Source organism: Macaca nemestrina, chromosome 2 (genome assembly GCF_043159975.1).
Source record: "Macaca nemestrina isolate mMacNem1 chromosome 2, mMacNem.hap1, whole genome shotgun sequence".
Lineage (NCBI taxonomy): Eukaryota > Metazoa > Chordata > Mammalia > Primates > Cercopithecidae > Macaca > Macaca nemestrina.
Window position 1 is genome coordinate 154,205,984 of NC_092126.1, and position 21,218 is coordinate 154,227,201.

The 21,218-nt window shown below is 40.0% G+C and overlaps 1 protein-coding gene across 13 annotated transcripts in view; it reads left to right on the top strand.

Moving 5' to 3' along the window:
- LOC105477766 (transmembrane and coiled-coil domain family 1) overlaps positions 1-21,218 on the top strand; it is a 256,327-nt gene that overhangs the window by 144,506 nt on the left and 90,603 nt on the right. Inside the window, exon 1 of one of the 13 annotated variants that reach the window (XM_071092271.1) lies at positions 845-865. The exons of the other annotated variants lie outside the window; for them this stretch is intronic. The gene's annotated coding sequence lies outside the window, so the exon portion shown is untranslated. Of the gene's footprint in view, positions 1-844; positions 866-21,218 lie in introns of those variants that run through there. 13 annotated transcript variants of the gene reach the window in all.

A 21,218-nucleotide genomic window follows, 5' to 3' on the forward strand; every position in this document is an offset into this window, starting at 1 on the left:
TGCAGAATATTACGACGTGGAGTGTGAAAAACATCTGCTGGCCGGGCGCAGTGGCTCGCGCCTGTAATCCCAGCACTTTGGGAGGCCGAGGCGGGCGGATCACGAGGTCAGGAGATTGAGACCATCCTGGCTAACTGAAACCCCGTCTCTACTAAAAATACAAAAAAATAGCCGGGCGTGGTGGTGGGCGGCTGTTTTCCCAGCTACTTGGGAGGCTGAGGCAGGAGAATGGCGTGAACCTAGGATGCGGAGCTTGCGGTGAGCCGAGATCGTGCCACTGCACTACAACCTGGGCGACAGAGTGAGACTCCGTCTCAAAAAAAGAAAAACATCTGCTTTGGAAAGCTTGATTTCTTTATTACTGCCTTCCTGAAATTCACTCTTTTTCCACATTTCATACTTTGGAAGATTGGATATATATAAAGTTAGGACTTTAGATAAAAATCTGAGTCATTTAGAAAATTGTACATTTTTAGGTAAACATTTGACAAAAATGTGAGATGATTCTCTTTTCAGACATATATTTGGCTACTTATTTTATATGTGTGTTTTAGACCCTGATGTGGTTTGGCTCTGTGTCCCCACCTAAATCTCATGTCACATTCCCCGAGTTGGAGGAAGGGCCTGGTGGGAAGTGATTGAATTATGGGAGCCACTTTCCCTTTGCTGTTCTCGTAATAGAGTTCTCATGAGATCCAGTTGTTTCAAAGTGTGTAGCACCTCCCCCTTCTCTCTTTCTCTTTCTCTCTCTCTCTCTCTCCCGCTGGCCATGTGAAGATGTGCTTGCTTCTCCTTTTGCCTTCTGCCATGATTGTAAGTTTTCTAAGGCCTCCCCCACCATGCTTCCTGTACAGCCTGCGGAACTGTGAGTCAATTAAACCTCTTTTCTTCATAAATTACTGAGTCTCACATGTGTCTTTATAGCAGTGTGAGAACGGACTAATACGGGTGCCTTATTCTTTGAAATTGATTTTTTTCTCATTTAGACATTTAGACATTTAGACTGTTTTAATGTATTAAATTAGCTTTTTTTCTCTCTCTCTTTTTTTTGGTGATAGAGTCTTCCTCTCTCACCCAGGCTAGAGTGCAATGACACGATCTTGGCTCACTGCAACCTCTGCCTCCCAGGTTCAGGTGATTCTCCTGCCTCAGCCTCCCGAGTAGCTGGGATTACGGCCGTCACACCCAGCTAAATTAGATTATTTAATATACCTTTTGATCATTCATTAATCATTTTCAGGTGACTGGGGAATTGGGATATTTTTAATCCAGAATAGAAGCTTTAAAGAATGACCTCCCAGGGAGAGTATAGTTATGATTTTGATTCTGATGATGACTATTTAGAGTTTGATTTTTCAAAATCCCCTACAGGGATACATGTAATCAATCATCAAAAATTCTGTTCTAGTGAATATATGGATGTTAATATCATGAGTGATAGGTTTAACCCAGATCCATAAAGGGAAGAGATAAGGTCACAGCTCGCTCACTCAGAGAGTGAGGGAAAGCATTCTGCTGATGCTATTATTTCTCCTTCCAGAATGCTACCTAGGGAACTGTTGTAAGTTTACGCCGACAGCTGGGTAATAGAAGATTGCTGTGTTGGGAGGTCAGGATTAAGGTGGTCCTTTCATAGTATAAGCATTCACTTCTACCTAAGTTAATGCAAACTTTTAGATTATGCATAAATTAAATAAATATTTTCTAACCTTTCCCATACATTTAAAGCAATTAGGTTCCAGGAACAAGGGGTTCTAAGGCCTCACCATCCTACAGTAAATAGAAGATAGGCAGCTTGAAGTCCTACAGATAATTCAGTATGAATGTTGAAGATAGAAAAGATACTATAGTGTGCCGGGCATGGTGACTCACGCCCATAATCCCAGCACTTTGGGAGGCTGAGGTGAGCGGATTATGAGGTCAGGAGTTTTTTGAGACCAGCCTGGCCAACCTGGTGAAAACCTGTCTCTCCTAAAAATACAAAAATTAGCTGGGCATGGTGGTATGCACCTAATCCCAGCTACTTGGGAGGCTGAGGCAGGACAATCACTTGAACACAGGACCGGACATTGCAGTGAGCCAAGATTGCACCACTGCACTCCAGCCTGGGTGACAGAGCAAGACTCTGTCTTGCGGGGGGAAAAAAAGATACTATAGTGTTTAAGATTGGTTGGTTGGTTTGAAGAGACAGAATCTTGCTCTGTCAGTCAGGCTGGAGTGCAGTGGTGCAATCATGGCTTACTGCAGCCTCAAACTCCTGGACTCAAGGGATCCTCCATCTCAGCCTCCCAAGTAGCTGGGACTACAGGCACTTGCCACCATGCCCAGCTAATTTTTAAGTTTTTTTTAGAGATGAGATCTTACTATGTTACCCAGGCTGGTCCTGAATTCCTGGCCTCAAGTGATCCTCCTGCCTCAGCCACTCAAAGTGCTGGGATTTTAGGTGTGAGCCACTGTACCCAGCCTGGAGTTTTGTCTTTTTTTTCCTAATTTTTGTTTTGTTTTGTTTTGTTTTGTTTTTTTGAGATAGGGTCTCCTTCTGTCACTCAGGCTGGAGTGAGGCTGGAGTGCAGTGGCAGGATCTCAGCTTACTGCAACCTCCACTTCCTGGGTCCAAGTGATCCTCTTACTTCAGCTTCCTGAGTAGCTGGGGCTACAGGCATGTGCTACCACGTCTGGCTAATTTTTGTATTTTTTTTTGTAGAGTTGGAGTTTTACCACATTGCCCACGCTGGTCTTGAACTCTTTTGCTCAAGCGATCCACCTGCCTCGGCCTCCCAAAGTGCTGGGATTACAGGTGTGAGCCACTGTGCCAGGCCTTTTTTCTTAATTATTATGTAAAATTTAAAAATATTTAGATCTGGCCGGGTGTGGTGGCTCATGTCTGTAATCCCAGCACTTTGGGAGGCTGAGGCAGGCGGATCACAAGGTCGGGAGATCGAGACCATCCTGGCTAACACAGTGAAACCCTGTCTCTACTAAAAATACAAAAAAAAATTAGCCAGGCATGGTAGCGGGCGACTGTAGCCCCAGCTACTCGGGAGGCTGAGGCAGGAGAATGACGTGAACCCGGGAAGCAGAGTTTGCAGTGAGCCGAGATCGCGCCACACCACTCCAACCTGGGCGACAGAGTGACACTCAGTCTCAACAACAACAACAAAAATTTAGATCTATTTCTATAGGATAGCCTCTAAAAAGTGGACTCTGATTCAAAGGATATAAATATACTTAAAGATTTTGAAGGCTGAGCACGGTGCCTCATGCCTGTAATCCCAGCACTTTGGGAGGCCGAGGTAGGTGGTTTGCCTGAGGTCAGGAGTTCAAGACCAGCCTGACCAACATGGTGAAACCCTATCTCTAGTAAAAATAGAAAATATTAGCCAGGCCTGGTGGCAGATTCCTGTAATCCCAGCTACTCAGGAGGCTGAGGCAGGAGAATCGCTTGAACCCAGGAGGCAGAGGTTGCAGTGAGCCAAGATCATGCCACTGCACTCCAGCCTGGATAATAAGAGCAAAACTTTGTCTCAAAATAAGTAAATAGATAAATAATAATAAAGATTTTGAGACAAGATTTTGAAACATCTTTTACCCCAAGAGAAACAAATCCTTTATGTTAATGATGACTTATCCAAGAAACACTATTATGGGTGAATGAAACTATAATTTGGAACAAAGTATATTTTCTTAAAAATGCATAATAATGCATCATATGCATATAATTTCATTATAATGCAATACATGTGTTCTACTGAAGGTGTAAATTGACAGAGAGGAACCTAACCGTTTAGAGGTCTACTGCAAGATTCAAAACAGGAACCCAGTAGGTACTCAGGATATTTGAATCATAGATTCAAATATTGGAAAGCTGAGACATGTCTCAACAGGATTCAGTCTGTCCCCATATTTAGATTTCTGTATTTGTGTGTTTCTGGAACATCGATTTGCCTTACAATAAGGTGTTTTATGTATAAAGAAAAACATGGTTCATGCTGCATATTAAATATTCCCTTTTCCGATTATCCTGTTTTATCACTCTAGAATCAAACTTTTATAATGATAGTTATAACTTAGTCTTGGCAAATCAAATTCAAAATTAACCAAAATTACTTTTTGACCTGAAATCAAAAACAAATTAGTTTACTAATTTGTAAAAACATCTTTGTTTTTACTTCTCTGAAACAAATGAAGTTAGCTGGATTTTTTTTTTCTTTTAAGAGATCAAAACATGATTAAACATCTCGTATCTATCTTAAGCTGCTCAGAACCCCATATCTTTTCTTTCCATTATGTTTCCTCTGTTAATATTTGGCAAGAAGGATTTTATAAGTTTAATATGTATACATGACTATAGTCATTTATTCTCATTAATATCAATATAAGTAGTGGACTGGTTCTGTGGGAGTTTTTTTATATGATATCAGAGCATAAATGATTCATAATTGCTATTTGAGAATCTCATTCCATAGGTCTTTTACTCGTCTATAGTGTTGTCAGATTTGGGGGATTTGCTTGATTTTTACCCAGATTCCTTACTAGTATATTTTAAACAAGTAGGGTAATTATTATTATTATTATTATTATTATTTTGGTGGTTGGGGGGGCGGTAACTTTTGTCAAGTATTTGTTTCCTTATTGACAACTCATTGGGTTGTTGTGGAAATTCAATTTTTAATTTTTTTTTCCGGCAGAGTCTCACTCTGTCACTCAGGCTGGAGTACAGTGGTGCAATCTCATCTCACTGTAACCTCCACCTCCTGGCTTCAAAGGATTCTTGTGCCTCGGTCTCCTGGGTTCAAGCACTTAGCCTTCTGAGTAGCTGGGATTACAGGTATAAGCCACCACGCCCAGCTAAGTTTTGTACTTTTAGTAGAGACGGTGTTTTGCCACCTTGGCCAGGCTGGTCTTCAACTCCTGGGCTTACGAGATCCGTTCGCCTCAGTCTCCCAAAGTGCTGGGATTACAGACGTGAGCTACCCCACCTGGCCCAAAATTCAAATTAAATAGCACCTAGTACAGCTCTTGGGTACATAGTAGCTGCCATAATGATTTATGAAACATTTTATGAAGTTGTACATAAAATTTAATTAGCTTCCTGGTTGGCACTTTAAAAAACAACAAGGCCGGTTGCAGTGGCTCACGCCCGTAATCCCAGCACCTTGGGAGGCTGAGGCAGGTGGATCACCTGAGGTCAGGAGTTTGAGACCAGCCTGGCCAACATGGTGAAACCCTATCTCTCCTAAAAGTACAAAAATTAACCGGGCGTAGTGGCTAGCGCCTGTAATCCCAGCTACTTGGGAAGCTGAGCCAGAAGAATTGCTTGAACCCAGGAGGCGGAGGTTGCAGTGAGCCGAGATAGGGTCACTGCACTCCAGCTTTGGCAACAGAGCAAGACTCCCTCTCAAAACAACAACAACAACAAAAGAAACCAAATCTCATCCATTTACCCATATGTAGCAGGCAAGAACTGAATGGCAAGATACCAGGGAAGTGGCATGATGACATGGCTGTTTATTTCAATACAGTTTTGAGACACAGGAAGTGTGGAACCTGGCTTTGGGTTTGCCACAGAATACTAGGTCTCTGTAGGTAATACGGGTAAAATTTCTTTAGGTGTATGTAGCATGACCTACTTGCTCAGCTAAGAGTGCTGATTAAGTCCATGTTTTCCTAGTTATTCAAAATAATATATTTCTAAGTCTTATCCTGTGTGAAAATGGTTTAAAGTTCATTTTTCTTCAAGTTCTCTTCATAGATATTTCCAAGGACTTTCTTGGATTGTATTCAGTTTACAGGGTTCTTTCTTAGTTATTACTATAGGAGAAAAGTGTGTTTCTGCTGCTGCAGGACATGGGTGGGAAGGAGTGAGTATGAACAGGTGACACATCAGAGCCCAGGGGATGTGGGAAGGAATGGATCTATGCAGCTGTACAACCTGATGATAAGGGGTTGGAATCATGTTGGGTGAGAAGAGAATCCATGGTGCAGTGAAGTTGCCTAGTGTGGAGTTTCAGAACCCAAGTGAAATGAGGATGACATCTACACCAGGGAAGTAGTAGCTGCAGAGATAGAAGATTGGTTACATATGGAAGGAGGGGGATTGATTAAATAAATACAGTGAGGGTGATGAGAGCAGGTTTCTCATGGTAATAAGAGAAGAGAGTTCCAAATATGGAAAGGAAGAAAACTACAATAAGCCTTGTGGTATTAGATGGGAATATTGTGGTTGTTTCCATTTTAAAATATTTTAAATTATTGAAGTTATTTATAAATAATTTTGAAACAATATAGCTTAAAATGAAGGTATATAAGTTTATAAATGGAGCCAAATATTATGTATATACTCCTGAAGTGTTGCCAGACTTTGCTGAGCTTTGAAAAGAACCATATGATTTATAAGATGATCCTAGAAGCTTAACGAAAAAACTTTGGCTTTGAAATTTTCAGCTATACAAATGGAATATTATGAAGTCTAAAATTAAATCTGAATAGGTCTGTTATACACAGAAGCTGTTTTAAGCACATAAGAGAAGCTTTTAAAGAAAGGTCATGGAGAGCATCAGAACATAGTCTGTAGGCTACCAGGGTCTGCCTGATAAAGTCAGATTACAGTTTTGGTGCTGAGCTTCGTGGTATCCAAAGCAAAAAGTTGTATAAGGGGATTTAACTTTAGGTCCATGGATTTCCTCGGATTATATGCAAATTTGCATGTATGTGAATTTTTTCAGGAGAAAGAATGCATAGTTTTCATTAAATTCTCAGAGGGGTTTGTGATGCAAAAAAATGGTGAACCATTTTATTTATATATATGTAACTGAGGGGACTCTGAGTTTATTTTTAGAAATCCTTCTGCAGCTTACATTAATAGAGCATATGTTGCCTAATTAAATGTAGGTTTTAAATCAGTCTTCATATATATGAGGAATTAACATTGTATTGAATACCTTTTATATGCCTAGAAGAAAAAGTACTATTATACATTGATTCATTCTCACAGCAATGATTTATTCTCCCAACAATGATACAAAGTAATTATTATCCTGTTGTGCTGATGAGGAAACTGAGATTGGGATTAAAAAGATTGCCCAATGTTACAAAACTAGCAGGAGGCCAAGTAAGGTAGTAGGTGTTCTTTCTGCTCCTCTACACTCTTATCTCTAGTGGAGTGCCTCCTATGTTCCGGGCATTGCACAGGGTGCTGGTGATGTAATATTGAACACAACAGACTCTTACCCCAACCTTGAAAAGAATATAGGGGAATTAGGTATAGGGAATTTTAAATTATTGAGAATGCATTTATTTCAGATATTCCTTATGTTAGTCCATTTGCTCTTTTAAGAATGCTAGCAATGCTTTATTGTATTTCCTTAAGCCACCCAGTACCCTTAGGGGAAAACACCTATTATTCAAATGTACAAGGGAGGCAGAGTATAAATGTGACTTGGCTCATTATCACCAAGTTTACTTGCAGGATCAAATTTAGAACCATGGTTTGTAATACTTTATATTACACAGTAGTGATCAGTCTGCATAGTTAAAAAAATTAAACCAGGTCGAGGCACGGTGGCTTACGCCTGTAATCCCAGCACTTTGGGAGGCCGAGGCAGGCGGATCACAAGGTCAAGAGAACAAGACCATCCTGGCCAACATGGTGAAACCCTGTCTCTACTTAAAAAAATAAAAAATAAAAAATTAATTGGGCGTGGTGGCGCATGCCTGTAGTCCCAACTACTCAGGAGAGTGAGGCAGGAGAATCACTTGAACCTGGGGGCGGAGGTTGCAATGAGCTGAGATCACGCCACTGCACTCCAGCCTGGGCAACAAGAGAGGGACTCCATCTCAGAAAAAAAAAAAATTAAACCAGTTTTTAAAGCTATTATTAATTTTTCTCTAAGTGTACTTAGTTCCCTCCCGCCTCCCTTGCAGGGATTTAAAAAGAAAAATAGAAAAAGGAAAGAGGTTCAGGCCTGGGTACAGTGGCTCATGTCTGTAATCTCAGCACTTCGGGAGGCTGAGGTGGGAGGATCACTTAAGGCCAGGTGTTTGAGACCAGCCTAGGCAACAAAGAAAGACCCCATCTTGCTTTTTTTCTTTTCCTGGGTTTTTTTTTCTTTGTTTGTTTTTTGTTTTTTTGTTTTTTAGTGGGAATCTCACTCTGTTGCCCAGGCTGGAGTGCAGTGGCAAAGTCTCGGCTCCCAAGTAGCTGGGATTATAGGCAGGTGCCACCAAGCTCAGCTAATTTTTTTATATTTTTAGTAGAGACGGGATTTTACCATGTTGGCCAGGCTGGTCTCGAACTCCTGACCTCAGGTGATCCACCATGCCTGGTCCCATCTTGCTTTTTTAAAATGAGAAGAGATTCAGCTGTGTCTATTTAAAGGCTTCTGTCTCTCTCTCCTTTGGGAAGGACATGCTTTGTGCGGCTGAAATGGAGAAAGAATGGCTAAGATCCTTAGGATCCAGAATATCTGGCAACAAGCCCTAGAGGCTACAATCACAACTATAGACGAACAGCATTTCCCATCAGGGCATTTGCTCTGAAGGGGAGGATTCTTGTGGAAACAAGTAGGCTTAGAGAAATGCAGAGCTACTTTTGGCACAGGCTGAACTGCGGAGTGAAGCACTCAGTTTAGCGCTGCGAGAAGCTGTTGGTGTTATTCTATGTGCTCAAGAGAAGGTATACAGTTGGTGTAGGATATGACAACAAAATGTTTTATAATCTCATCATACAAACCCAAGAGAAGAGTGAATTTCAAGAAGTGTGAGTGCATGTTTAAAATTGTAAGGAAATTTTTTTCTCTTTGTTTTTGTACTTTTGAATAAAGACTCTTCCTAGTAGATAGCAGTGCCTCCAGCAATAGTAGCTGATACCTTGAAATCTAGTTTAATTTCATTTAGCACATGACAGTGCAGTGCGTGTCTTACAAGAAATTTTATTCTCTCCATTATTACTCAATTTGTCTACATCTTCCCTTGAAATTGCTCTATTATTGTGTGATAATGGAGAAGTCTCTTAAACTTTCTGAACTGCGAATTTTTCCTTCTGTGGAGCAGTGAGGAAGATTCTTGATATACTCTAATTGATTAACAAAAAGCATCATAATTGTTCAAGGCACAGATAGGCTTTGTAAGCTGAAAACCCTGGATTTGAAATCCTTCTTTATTACCTCTCAGCTTTGTTAACCTTGAGTAAGTTTCTCATCCTCTCAGTTTCATCTTTGAGTGAAGGGTGGTAGTAATTATAACTGCTTCCTGGAGCTGTTTTGAAGATTGTATCAAATATATATGCAACTCTTTGTATATAATAACATGCTAACATTATATATTAAATATGTATGATTGGAAATCTTCGTGATGATAAGGAAGGTGATATATATGTGCGTATGCATGCTGTTTTCTTTAGAAAGTGGTGACATTATACTGGGCACAGGTGTGTGTGTGCTTGTAGTTCCAGCTACTTGAGAGGCTGAGGTGGGAGGATCACTTGAGCCTAGGAGTTTGAGACCAGCCTGTGCAACATAGCAAGACCTCATCTCTTAAAAAATAATAAAGGTTGGGTGCGGTGCCTGACACCTGTAATCCCAGAGTTTTGGGAAGCTGAGGTGGGAGGATTGCTTGAGCCCAGAAGTTCGAGAGCAGCCTGGGCAATATAGTGAGACCCTATTTATGTTAAAAATAAAATTAGAAAAGGAAAAAGAAAGTAAAAGAAAGTGGTGAAGTTAAATGGGTTGTATTAACTTAAAACTACTTGATGTTTCTAAAACCTACGACAACCAATCTTTTTGACATCCTCCTATGTCCTCCCTTGAAATTGCTACCAGAGGCCGGGCGCGGTGGCTCAAGCCTGTAATCCCAGCACTTTGGGAGGCCGAGACGGGCGGATCACGAGGTCAGGAGATCGAGACCATCCTGGCTAACACGGTGAAACCCCGTCTCTGCTAAAAAATACAAAAAACTAGCCGGGCGCGGTGGCGGGCGCCTGTAGTCCCAACTACTCGGGAGGCTGAGGCAGGAGAATGGCGTGAACCCGGGAGGCGGAGCTTGCAGTGAGCCGAGATCGCGCCACTGCACTCCAGCCTGGGCGGCAGAGCCAGACTCTGTCTCAAAAAAAAAAAAAAAAAAAAAAAAGAAATTGCTACCAGAGCTCCTTGACCTCTAACTTGGTGCCAGTATTAAAGTTAAAAGGTGAAATTGTAAAGTTCAGATATCTTATCAGCCATGTAAACATCTATTTTGCATCTAACTTGGTACATGGAACACAATATTAGTCAGAATTAATCCAGAAACTTATATAATTTCAAAGAAAGTCTTTTAAAATCATACTCTTAGGTGTCACTGAAATTAAAAAGGCTTTTCACTGTGGACAGCTTCATTAGATACTATGATGACTGTACTCTTTTTGTTTGTTTGTTTTAAACAAGTGCACTTGGCAAATGACACCTACCGGAATGAAAAGAAATTTGATTTTTTTAAAAAACAGTGAAGTTAGTTTTAAAAACTTGAGTGGAAAATGAGTTAATATCAAGCATGTTATGACTTGAGTTAACTTTATTTTTGAAGTTCTGGGTCAAGAATTTTTTCTTCAGCAGGAATGGGCATTTTGCAGATAGATTAGCTAATTTGCCAACTGTTAACAACCTTTTTAGTAAGTAAAATAAGTCGTAAATTGTTTAGGATGAAGAGACCTTTTTTTATCCAAAAGAATCCATGGTTCATTGTAATATAACAATTTTATCAGTATTTCTAATTCTGGTATCAGTCATGCATATTCCATGGTGCCATTTGTGTAATGTTACTACAACCCTATCTTGTCACTTTGTGATTTAATTTTTTTGCTCTGAATACTTCACATAAACATATAGAGGAGTAGCTGCTTAATTCCACAGATTTACCATAGGAGATACCATGGAGTACAGATGACACTTTTCTACAAAAATGGTCTTTTATGGAATGTTTAATTCCTTCCCTATCCCAATCCCTCTAGAATTCTCAATTGATCATTAAATTCAGATGTACAAATTATGAGCAAATCCTCCCCCAGAGACTTGGTTCAACCAAGAATTTTTTCTTTTTTTTTCTTTTTTTTTTTTTTTTTTTTTTGAGGCAGAGTCTGGCTCTCTTGCCCAGGCTGGAGTGCAGTGGCTGGCTCTCAGCTCACTGCAAGCTCCGCCTCCTGGGTTCACACCATTCTCCTGCCTCAGCCTCCCGAGTAGCTGGGACTACAGGCGCCCACCACCTCACCCGGCTAGTTTTTTGTATTTTTTAGTAGAGACGGGGTTTCACTGTGTTAGCCAGGATGGTCTCGATCTCCTGACCTCGTGATCCGCCCGTCTCGGCCTCCGAAAGTGCTGGGATTACAGGCTTGAGCCACCACGCCCAGCCGATGAATTTTTTCTTAAGAAGCTTCAAAGATGAGGAAACTGACAAGTGAGACTTGTCTATGGAAATATTTCATGGAGAAGTGACTTTTTAAAAACAGCTTTTTGAAATATAATTCTTATACCATACACCTCACCCATTGAAAGTATACAGCTCGTGGCTTTTAGTAGATTCACAGAGTGCAACCATTACTACAATTTTAGAACATTTTTATTATCTCAAAAGGAAACCCCGTACCTGTTAGCCATCACTGTCCAATCTCCCCATTCTCTCCCGGCCTTAGGCAACTACTGATCTATTTTCTATCCCTATAGATTTGCCTGTTCTGGACATCTTCTACAAAGAGAATCATATAATATGTTGTCCTTTGGGGGTGGCTTCTTCCCAGAAACAAGTAATACATGGTCCTTTGGATCTGGCTACTTTTATTTAGCACATTGTTTTGAAGGTTCATCCATGTTGTAATACATTTCTTTTCTTACTGCAAAATAATATTCTTTTATGTGGATATATCACATTTTATTCATTTATCAGTTGATGGACATTTATGTTGTTTCTACTTTTTGGACAATATGAATAATGCTGCTGTGAATATCTTTGGAAACATGCATTCATTTCTCCTGGGTGTTTACATGTAGGAGTAGAATAATCATTTAGGGAATTGCCAGACTGTTTTCCAAACATGCTGTACCATTTTTCAACTAGCAATATATAAGGGTTTCAGTTTCTGCACATTCTTTTTTTTTTTTTTTTCTTTTTTTTTTTATACTTTAAGTTCTAGGGCACATGTGCACAACGTGCAAGTTTGTTACATATATATACATGTGCCATATTGGTGTGTGCTGCACCCATTAACTCATCATTTACATTAGGTATATCTCCTAATGCTATCCCTCCCCTCTACCCCCTCCCCACAATAGGACCTGGTGTGTGACGCTCCCCTTCCTGTGTCCAAGTGATCTCATTGTTCAATTCCCACCTATGAGTGAGAACATGCGGTATTTGGTTTTCTGTTCTTGTGATAGTTTGCTGAGAATGATGGTTTCCAGCTGCATCCATGTCCCTACAAAGGGCATGAACTCATCCTTTTTTATGGCTGCATAGTATTCCATGTTGTATATGTGCCACATTTTCTTAATCCAGTCTGTCACTGATGGACATTTGGGTTGATTCCAAGTCTTTGCTATTATGAATAGTGCCGCAATAAACATACGTGTGCATATGTCTTTATAGCAGCATGACTTATGATCCTTTGGGTATATCCCCAGTAATGAGATGGCTGGGTCAAATGGTATTTCTAGTTCTAGATCCTTGAGGAATCGCCACACTGTTTTCCACAATGGTTGAACTAGTTTACAGTCCCAAGTTTCTGCACATTCTTACCAACTCTTATTATTATCTGTCTTTATAGCCATCCTAGTGGGTATGAAGTATTATCATATTTTTATTTACACTTCCTTGATTGTTAATGATGATGCTGAGCATCTTTTTATCTGCTCATTGGCCATTTGTAATCTTCTTGGAAGAACTGTCTGTTCAGGTTCTCTTTCCATTTTTTAATTGGATTGTCTTTTTAATAATGGCTTATAATTTTTTATATATTCTGTGTACAAATTCCTTATCAGATATATGATTTGCAAGATTCTTTCCTCATTCCGTGGTTTTATCTTTTTACTTTGTTAATGGTGTCCTTTGAAGTATAACAGTTTTTAATTTTAATCATATCTATTTTTTTTCTTTTGTTGTTTATGTTTTTGGTGTCATGTCTAAGAAACCATTGCCTGTCCTAAATCAAGGACCAGGAAAAAAGCAAACGAACAGACTCATTGACTAATTCAAGGTAAAAAGATTTACATCCATGTTTTCTTAGGAGAGTTTTAGGTTTAGGTCTTTCATCCAAAAGATCAAGACTATTCATCTTTTCCCTGTGAGTTATCTTGACAGAGGAAGTGATTCTTCAGCATTGTCTTTAAAGGAGAAATGTAAATAGCAGAAATGATAACATTCCAGTCTGGCTTCTAGATAAATTATGTGAAGTATATGAAATTAAGATAAGATACTTGGATCAGAGAGGTGTTTGCCTGTGGTGTATATAAGTGAGAGTTAAAATATGGAATTACAGAATCAAGTTGTAGTGGTAGAAGTCTGTTAAGACATAACTGATTTTCTCAACCTCTTCTGTCAAAATAAGTTGTGGAATCTTCAGTGATTATAATAAGTGTGTGGAGAAATGGAGAGAAGTTTAAGTATATGAGAGCTGCTCTAAATTTATAAGATAAAGCCAAAAGAAAGCAGTTAAAGCAGAAATCGAGCTTAAAAAATGTAATTTATGATTTTATTTCCTTAAAATAAATATAGCAGCACAGAATTAGAGACAATTAACTCAGTGGCAAAGTAGTAGAAAGATTGTTAGTGAAGAGTCAGAAGTCCTTAGTTCTAATTGTAATCTATATTAGGTATGTGACCTTGAATAAATCATGGCCTTCTGAATGGTAGCTTGCCTTTACTGAGGCTCTAACATATGCAGGATTTTTGCAAGCCTCGATCTTCTCTTTTGTAAAATGGAGATAATGTCAGATTACTTTGGAAACTTTTTAAAGAGCCATACACGTAGAAGGGATTATTATACTTGAAATTTGGAAATTATTCAGTGCAGTACTACTAGTAGCAGCTGATAGTACATATATCTTTACTCAAAACAATTATGTAAGGGATGCTGTATTCTTGTTTTGAAGAAGAAGAAACCAGTTTTCAGTGATTGTGAAAGTTATACTGTCATAGTCAACAGAGCAGTGATTCTAATCCTGTTCTTCCTGATTTCTTTATATCATCTTGATTTTTGCTTGAAGGATAATAGATCCTGGTGGATAGGTATGGAAAGGGAATAGGACACTAGCAATGAGACTAAAATTATTAGCCATATGAAAGCTTAAAGTATAATTGCAAAGGGGCAACGAGTCCTGAGATTGGTGATCTCAGAGGTGAAGTGGAAGAGTGCCATATGTTAATAAGGTTAAAGGTATATGCTATCTGATTAACTTATAAGTACCAGAACTAGATGTTGTAAAGCCCAGTCAAATAATAGGTTATCTGTGTGTGTGCTAGAATCTTTGTTCAGGAGTGAAAGGAAAGACAGAAGACCGGTGAGGTAATGAAGTCACAATGGGGAGCTGAGGTAAGTACAGGAGGCCAAAATAAATTACAGCTTGTAAAGATAGGTAGACTTTGCTTTGAACTATGAGAAAATCATTTCTTAGAATTAGTTCCCATATTTATACTCTTTGAAGACTCTTGTCACCCCACCGATAAAGGGCCTGTGGTTACTTTCCCAATGTCTTGGAACTAAGCTTCTCTTGAATACTTTATAGCTCTGATCTCAGCTCTTTGCATACTTCTCACCCTTCCCGTGGTTGAGTTGAGAACTCCCATGAGTTAGGAAACATTATTTGGGAATATATGCCTAAGAGTCATAACAGAAAGGAAGTACAGAAAAGAGCAGAACAATTTTTATTTCTTGATTTATCCTATGCCATTGCCTTTTCAATGACGAGTTCAAAGTTTCAGCTTTACTCGGGCTACTAAGTTATCAAGCAGTGGACATGCTTCTCTTGGATAGAGCTGAGGTGTGGAGATGTCGTCAGCTGGCACAGGGGAAGCAAAGAACTTTGAACTCTAATTCTGATTAGCAAACTTGCAATTTCTGCATAGAAGTTCATAGTGATTGGTATCTAGGAGAATACATCTGAGATGGAAGTATGGAACAGGAAAGGTAACTAGTATATATTGGGCCCAGGCTCCATAGAGTGCAGTCTGAAACACGTGCAGACTAGGAAGTCTTCAGAGATCACAAAGACCTGAGCTGTTCTCATTTACACTGCTCTGTTTCTCTAAAATGGCAGGACTGGGATTCAGAAGAAACAACTGAGTTGAGAAACATTATTTGAGAGAAAACTAATGCTGTATGCTAATCTTGCATGTAAGTGCTTGTGTACTTAATAAATGATGAGGAATAGCAAAAGAGGGAACCAAAAGTAAGAATCTTAAATCTAATTTACCCTTTTCCTATGTAGTATTTAAGATCAGGGAATCTGAAATTAGACTCCTCAGGTTTTCACAATTATTTCCTTCTTTCATTAACTTATGCAACAGGACATCGAACTTGTTTGGTGTAAAGGAAACTAATAGTAGGGAAAAAAAAATTAGGCTGTTTTACATGGAGATTATATACTAATTGCCAGACTGCTTGCCAGTGAGTTCAGTCTTGTATTGTGTGCTGACCAACTTGGGACAAAAATGGAGATACTTAATATTTGGTAATAATATGCTAAGGGACCTCCTCCTTATCTGTTGCCTAGACTGTCTCTCTTCCAGTATCAAGTCAGGTTACCAGAAAGCTACAGGCTTAAACTCTGTTCCTTCAGCTCATGTAGAAACTCACTCACTGAACTATGATTTTATAAGCCGGTGGTTATTGTTATAGATGGTTATAAGAGTCATCTGTGGGCCGGGCGCAGTGGCTAACATAATCTCAGCGCTTCGGAAGGCTGAGGCGGGTGGATCACTTGAGGTCAGGAGTTCTAGACCAGCCTGGCCAACATGGTAGAATTCCATCTCTACTGAAAATACAAAACTTAGCCAGGTGTGGTGATGCATGCCTATAATCCCAGCTAGTCAGGAGGCTGAGGCACAAGAATCTCTTGAATCCAGGGGAGGCTGCAGTGAGCCCAGATCGTGCCACTGCACTCCAGCCTGGGAGACAGAGTGAGATTCTGTCTCAAAAAAAGAATAATCTATGAAGGATGTCTTTTCATCTGTAAAAAAAGTAATTCTTAAAGATTTTAGTTAGGCTGGTCATGGTGGCTCATGCCTTTAATCCCAGCAGTTTGGGAGACCAGGGTAGGTGTGTCTCTTGGGCCCAGGAGTTTGAGACCAGCCTGGGCAACATGGCGAAACCCCATCTCTACAAAAAATACAAAAATTAGCTCGGCGTGGTGGCGCGTACCTGTAGTCCCAGCTAGTCAGGAGGCTGAGGTGGGAGGGTCACTTACCCAGGTGGTGGAGGTTGCTGGGAGCTGAGATTTCGCCATTGAACTCCAGGCTGGGTAGCAGAGTGAGACCCTGTCTCAAACAAACAAACAAACAAAAAATTTAATTATTAGTTCTTCTTATATAAAAGCCCACGTGTAAATTTCTCCTCCAGTTGAGATAAATTCTATTCTTAAACACTTTTTTTTTAATCGCTAATGAAAAAAAATACAATGAAACCATCCTATCTCCTTTTTTGCTTTGGTTGCTAGAAAACTCAAAAGTGTTCACTTGCAGTAGCTAGCCTTGGTTTATGTTTCTAGTTCAGTTGTCTGCTTCCCTGTCTCCCATTATAACTTTTATTCTTTAATTGTAGTTTTTATTGAAAGTAATTTTTATTAAAAGTTTTTTAAAAGCAAATGACTTTTACAAGTAATTTTAAATTCCTGTTCGGAAGTAAAGTAGATTATGGATTAGTAACTGGTACTGCAACAGAATTGTTTAATATGCAAAGATCTATTCCAGGAATACTGCTTCCTAATTAACGTGACGCCTGAGCAGAGATTTGCCTTTTGAAACATACAGTGTTAGAACTGAAGAGCCAAATGTGAAAATTGAAAACTCTCTTTCTTTCTTCTTTTTTTTTTTTTTTTTTAGGCAAAGTCTCACTCTGTTGCCCAGGCTGGAATGCAATGGTGCAATCTCGGCTTACTGCAACCTCCACCTCCCGGGTTCAAGTGATTCTCCTGCCTCATTCAGCCTCCTGAATAGCTGGGGTTATAGGTGCCCATCACCACGCTCGGCTAATTTTTGTATTTTTAGTAGAGATGGGGTTTTGCCATGTTGGCCAGGCTAGTCTTGAACTCCTGTCCTCAGGTGGTCCGCCCACCTCAGCCTCCCAAAGTGCTGGGATTACAGGCGTGAGTCACTGTGCTGGGCTGAGCTCCCTTTCTTTTAAGAAAGAAGTATAGTTCTGGAGTTTATATATATTATTTCTGCCCTAAGATATATGATTCATAGGCCAATGGTTTCTAGCCTGTGCACTTAGATCCTTGGTTACAGTGGAACTATTTTAAGTGGTCAACTTTTTAATATCACTGAATATTAGTTGATATCAAGAAATTATGGTAAATTTAATAGGTGTGAGAATGGTATTGTAGTTATTTAGGAGAATGGCTTTAAATTTTGGAGATATGCGCTGAAGTATTTTGGTGTGTGTGTGTCTTAGTTTATAGGGCTACTATAACAAAATGCCCTAGACTAAGTAGTTTAAAAACAACAGAAATTTATTTCTCACAGTTCTGGAAACTGGGAAGTCCAAGTTCAAGGTGCCAGCAGATTTGGTGTCTGGCAAAGGCCTGTTTCTCATAGATAGGTGTCACCATCTTGCTGCATCATCACGTGGTGAAAGAGGCAAGAGAATTCCCTCAAGCCTTTTTTTTTTTTTTTTTTTTTTTTTTGAGATGGAGGCTTGCTATGTTGCCCAGGCTGGAGTGCAGCGGCGTGATCTCAGCTCACTGCAACCTCTGCTTCCTGGGTTCAAGCAATTCTCCGTTTCAGCCTCCTGCGTAGCTGCGATTACAGGTGTGTGCCACCACGCCCAGCTAATTTTTGTATTTTTTTCATAGAGATGGGGTTTTGCCATGTTGGCCAGATTGGTTGCTGGTCTCGAACTCCTGACCTCAGGTGATTTGCCCTCCTCAACCTCCCAAAGTGCTGGGATTACAGATGTGAGCCACCACGCCCGGCCCCCCCTCCAGCCTCTTTTATAACGCAGCAGTCACATTCATGAGGGTGAAGCCCTTATGACTTAATCACTTTCCAAAAGCCTCACCTTTTAACACTATCACATTGGGTATTAGGTTCCAACATATGAATTTTGGGGAGACATGCAGACCATAGCAGTGTGGATGATCATATGTAATTTACTTTAAGTGGTTTAGGGGTGCATATGTGTGAAGGTGAAGCAAATATGGCAAAAGGTTAGCAGTTGTTGAATATAGGTGGTAAGTATATGGCTGTTTATTATGACATCTTTTCTGTTTTTTTCAGTATATTTGAAATTTTTTATGATTAAAAGAGAAAGGGTGCTCATACTTGAATAATTGTGGCCGGGCACAGTGGCTCACGCTTGTAATCCCAGCACTTTGGGAGGCTGAGCCGGGTGGATCGTGAGGTCAGGAGTTCGAGACCAGCCTGACCAACACAGTGAAACCCTGTCTCTACTAAAAATACAAAAATTAGCTGGGCGTGATGGTGGGTGCCTGTGATCCCAGCTACTCAGGAGGCTGAGTCAGGAGAATCGCTTGAACCTGAGAGGTGGAGGTGGCAGTGAGCCAAAATCGCACCACTGCACTCCAGCCGGGGCGACAGAGCTAGACTCCGTCTCAAAAAACAAAAAGAAAGAAAGAAAAAGAATAATTGTCATTACTAGTCCAGCCTTCATTTTTTTAAAGGAGAAGTTTCATCACCATGATTCAACGGCTTAGACTTGTTTTTGCCTAGCATTGTACAACTAGCATAAAGGGATAAGTAACTAAAGTATTAAACAATTGTGTGATAAAATTATTGCCACAGTTTTCACTGTCCTGAATGACTCTACAGTGTAGCATTCTGGCAGGCTCCGTACAGGATACAGGTATGTCCTGCCAGTTGCAGATGCAGATGAGTCAGTAGAATTGATAGTTTGGCATTTGTGCCAGTAGGTACCAAGTGAACATGGTGATCACTTGCTCGTCTGCCTCACAGTCCCTGCATGAGATCCACAGCCTAAACCCAGGTGACCCGGCAGATTTTTGGGTCATTTATAAGATCAAAAAACAAATTATCTACTTTCTTTCCCAACAAGTCATATGAGAGACAGAAGAGGGTATAGAATGAGTAAAACTCCCGTTTCTACTCTGGCCAAAGTACATTACTTAAGGTCTACAGATAAGAGCAAGTCTTTTGGCTCTACTCCATGTAGACTTTTCTTTCTCTGATGTTCCAGGAGTCCCCCCAGAAGGTCAACAGGCTTCTATCATGTTCCCAGCTTTGAGTGAAATCACTGCCAGGCTGCAAGATGTGCCAAATAACCTGCTGTACTGTATTGTAGCAGATGATCGTGGGGAAAGCAGAGAGCTCATAGAGGCTGCTCCTCTCCTCACTGTCTTGAGTCATGAGACCACTACTTAGGATATAACAGAAGCTAACCTGTTTTTCACTTGCTCTTTTGCATGCAAACTTTTTAAATGTATTAGATATTCATAATCCCTGGTTCTCTTTGCTTTTTTAAAATTTTTTTAATTTTATTAAGAGTCTTGACTCTGTCGCCCAGGCTGGAGTGCAGTGGTGCAATCATAGTTCACAGCAGCCTTGAACTCCTGGGCTCAAGAGATCCTCCTGCCTCAGCCTCCCAAGTAGCTAGGACTACAGGTATGTGCCACAATACCTGGGTTTTTTTTCTTTTCTTTTTCTTTTTTTTGTAGAGACCGGGTTTTACTGTGTGCCAAGGCTGGTCTCAAACTCTTGCCTCGAGCGATCCTCCTGAGTCAGCTCCCAAAGTGCTGGGATTACAGGAGTGAGCCACCACACCTGGCCCCTTTTGGCTTGCTTAAACACTTTTTTGGTGAAGTGTGTATGTGTTTAGTTAACATATTGTTAGAATATTCTTTCATTACACATTTGAATGTTAACAATGTAATGTATATATGTTCTCATAGTTATTTTTCTTTCTGATTTTTGTGTTATAAAATATTTCGAACAGAGGCCAGGCGCAGTGGCTCATGCCTGTAATCCCAGCACTTTGGGAGGCTGAGGCAGGCAGATCATGATGTCAGGAGATTGAGACCAGCCTGGCTAACACAGTGAAACCCCCGTCTCTACTAAAAATATAAAAAATTAGCCAGGTATGGTGGCGGGCACCTGTAGTCCCAGCTACTTGGGAGGCTGAGGCAAGAGAATGACATGAACCCGGGAGGCGGAGCTTGCAGTGAACCAAGATCATGCCACTGCACTCTAGCCTGGGCAACAGGGCTAGACTCCGTCTCAAAAAATAAATAAATAAATAAAAATCAAATCAAATCAAACAGAAAAACAAAGAGATTAATGGGTGACTATATGCAAGAAAAATGAAAAAGGGAATAACATAAACACTTAGGCACAATTACCAAGCTTTTCAAACTTAGTACTTTTATTTTTTTGTGTACCATTCCTCAATCCATTCTGCTTCTTCAGAGACAAGTACTATCCTGAATTTAGTGTTTTTCATTAACATGTGTGTTTTATTGTTCTTTTGTGTTTTTTGAGATAGAATCTCCCTCTGTCTCCCAGGCTGGAGTGCAGTGATGCAATCACAGCTCACTGCAGCCTCTGCCTTCTGGGCTCAAGCAATCCTCCCACCTCAGCCTCTCAAGTAGCTGGGACTACAGGCACCAGCACCAAGCCCAGCTAATTTTTATATTGTTTGTAGTGACAGGGTTTCTCCATGTTGCCCAGGCTGATCTCAAACTCTTGAGCTTAAGCAGTCTGCCCACCTCAGCCTCTCAAAGAACAAATATGTCTATGTACTTGTATTGCATATACATCTGTCCATAAAAAAGAGTTTTGTTTTACATGATTTTAAATTTTATGTAAATGATTCTCTTTTACGTTTTATGCAAGTCTATATATACAAATTTTCTTTACTATTTTCACTTGACATCATGCTTTTGAAATTATTTACATTGATACATATAGTTCTGATCTGCTTGTTACATAGTATTCTTTTTTAATGAACATACTACAGTTTGTAGGTTGATTCTCCTGTTAATGGACATATGGTTTTCAGTACTTCATTG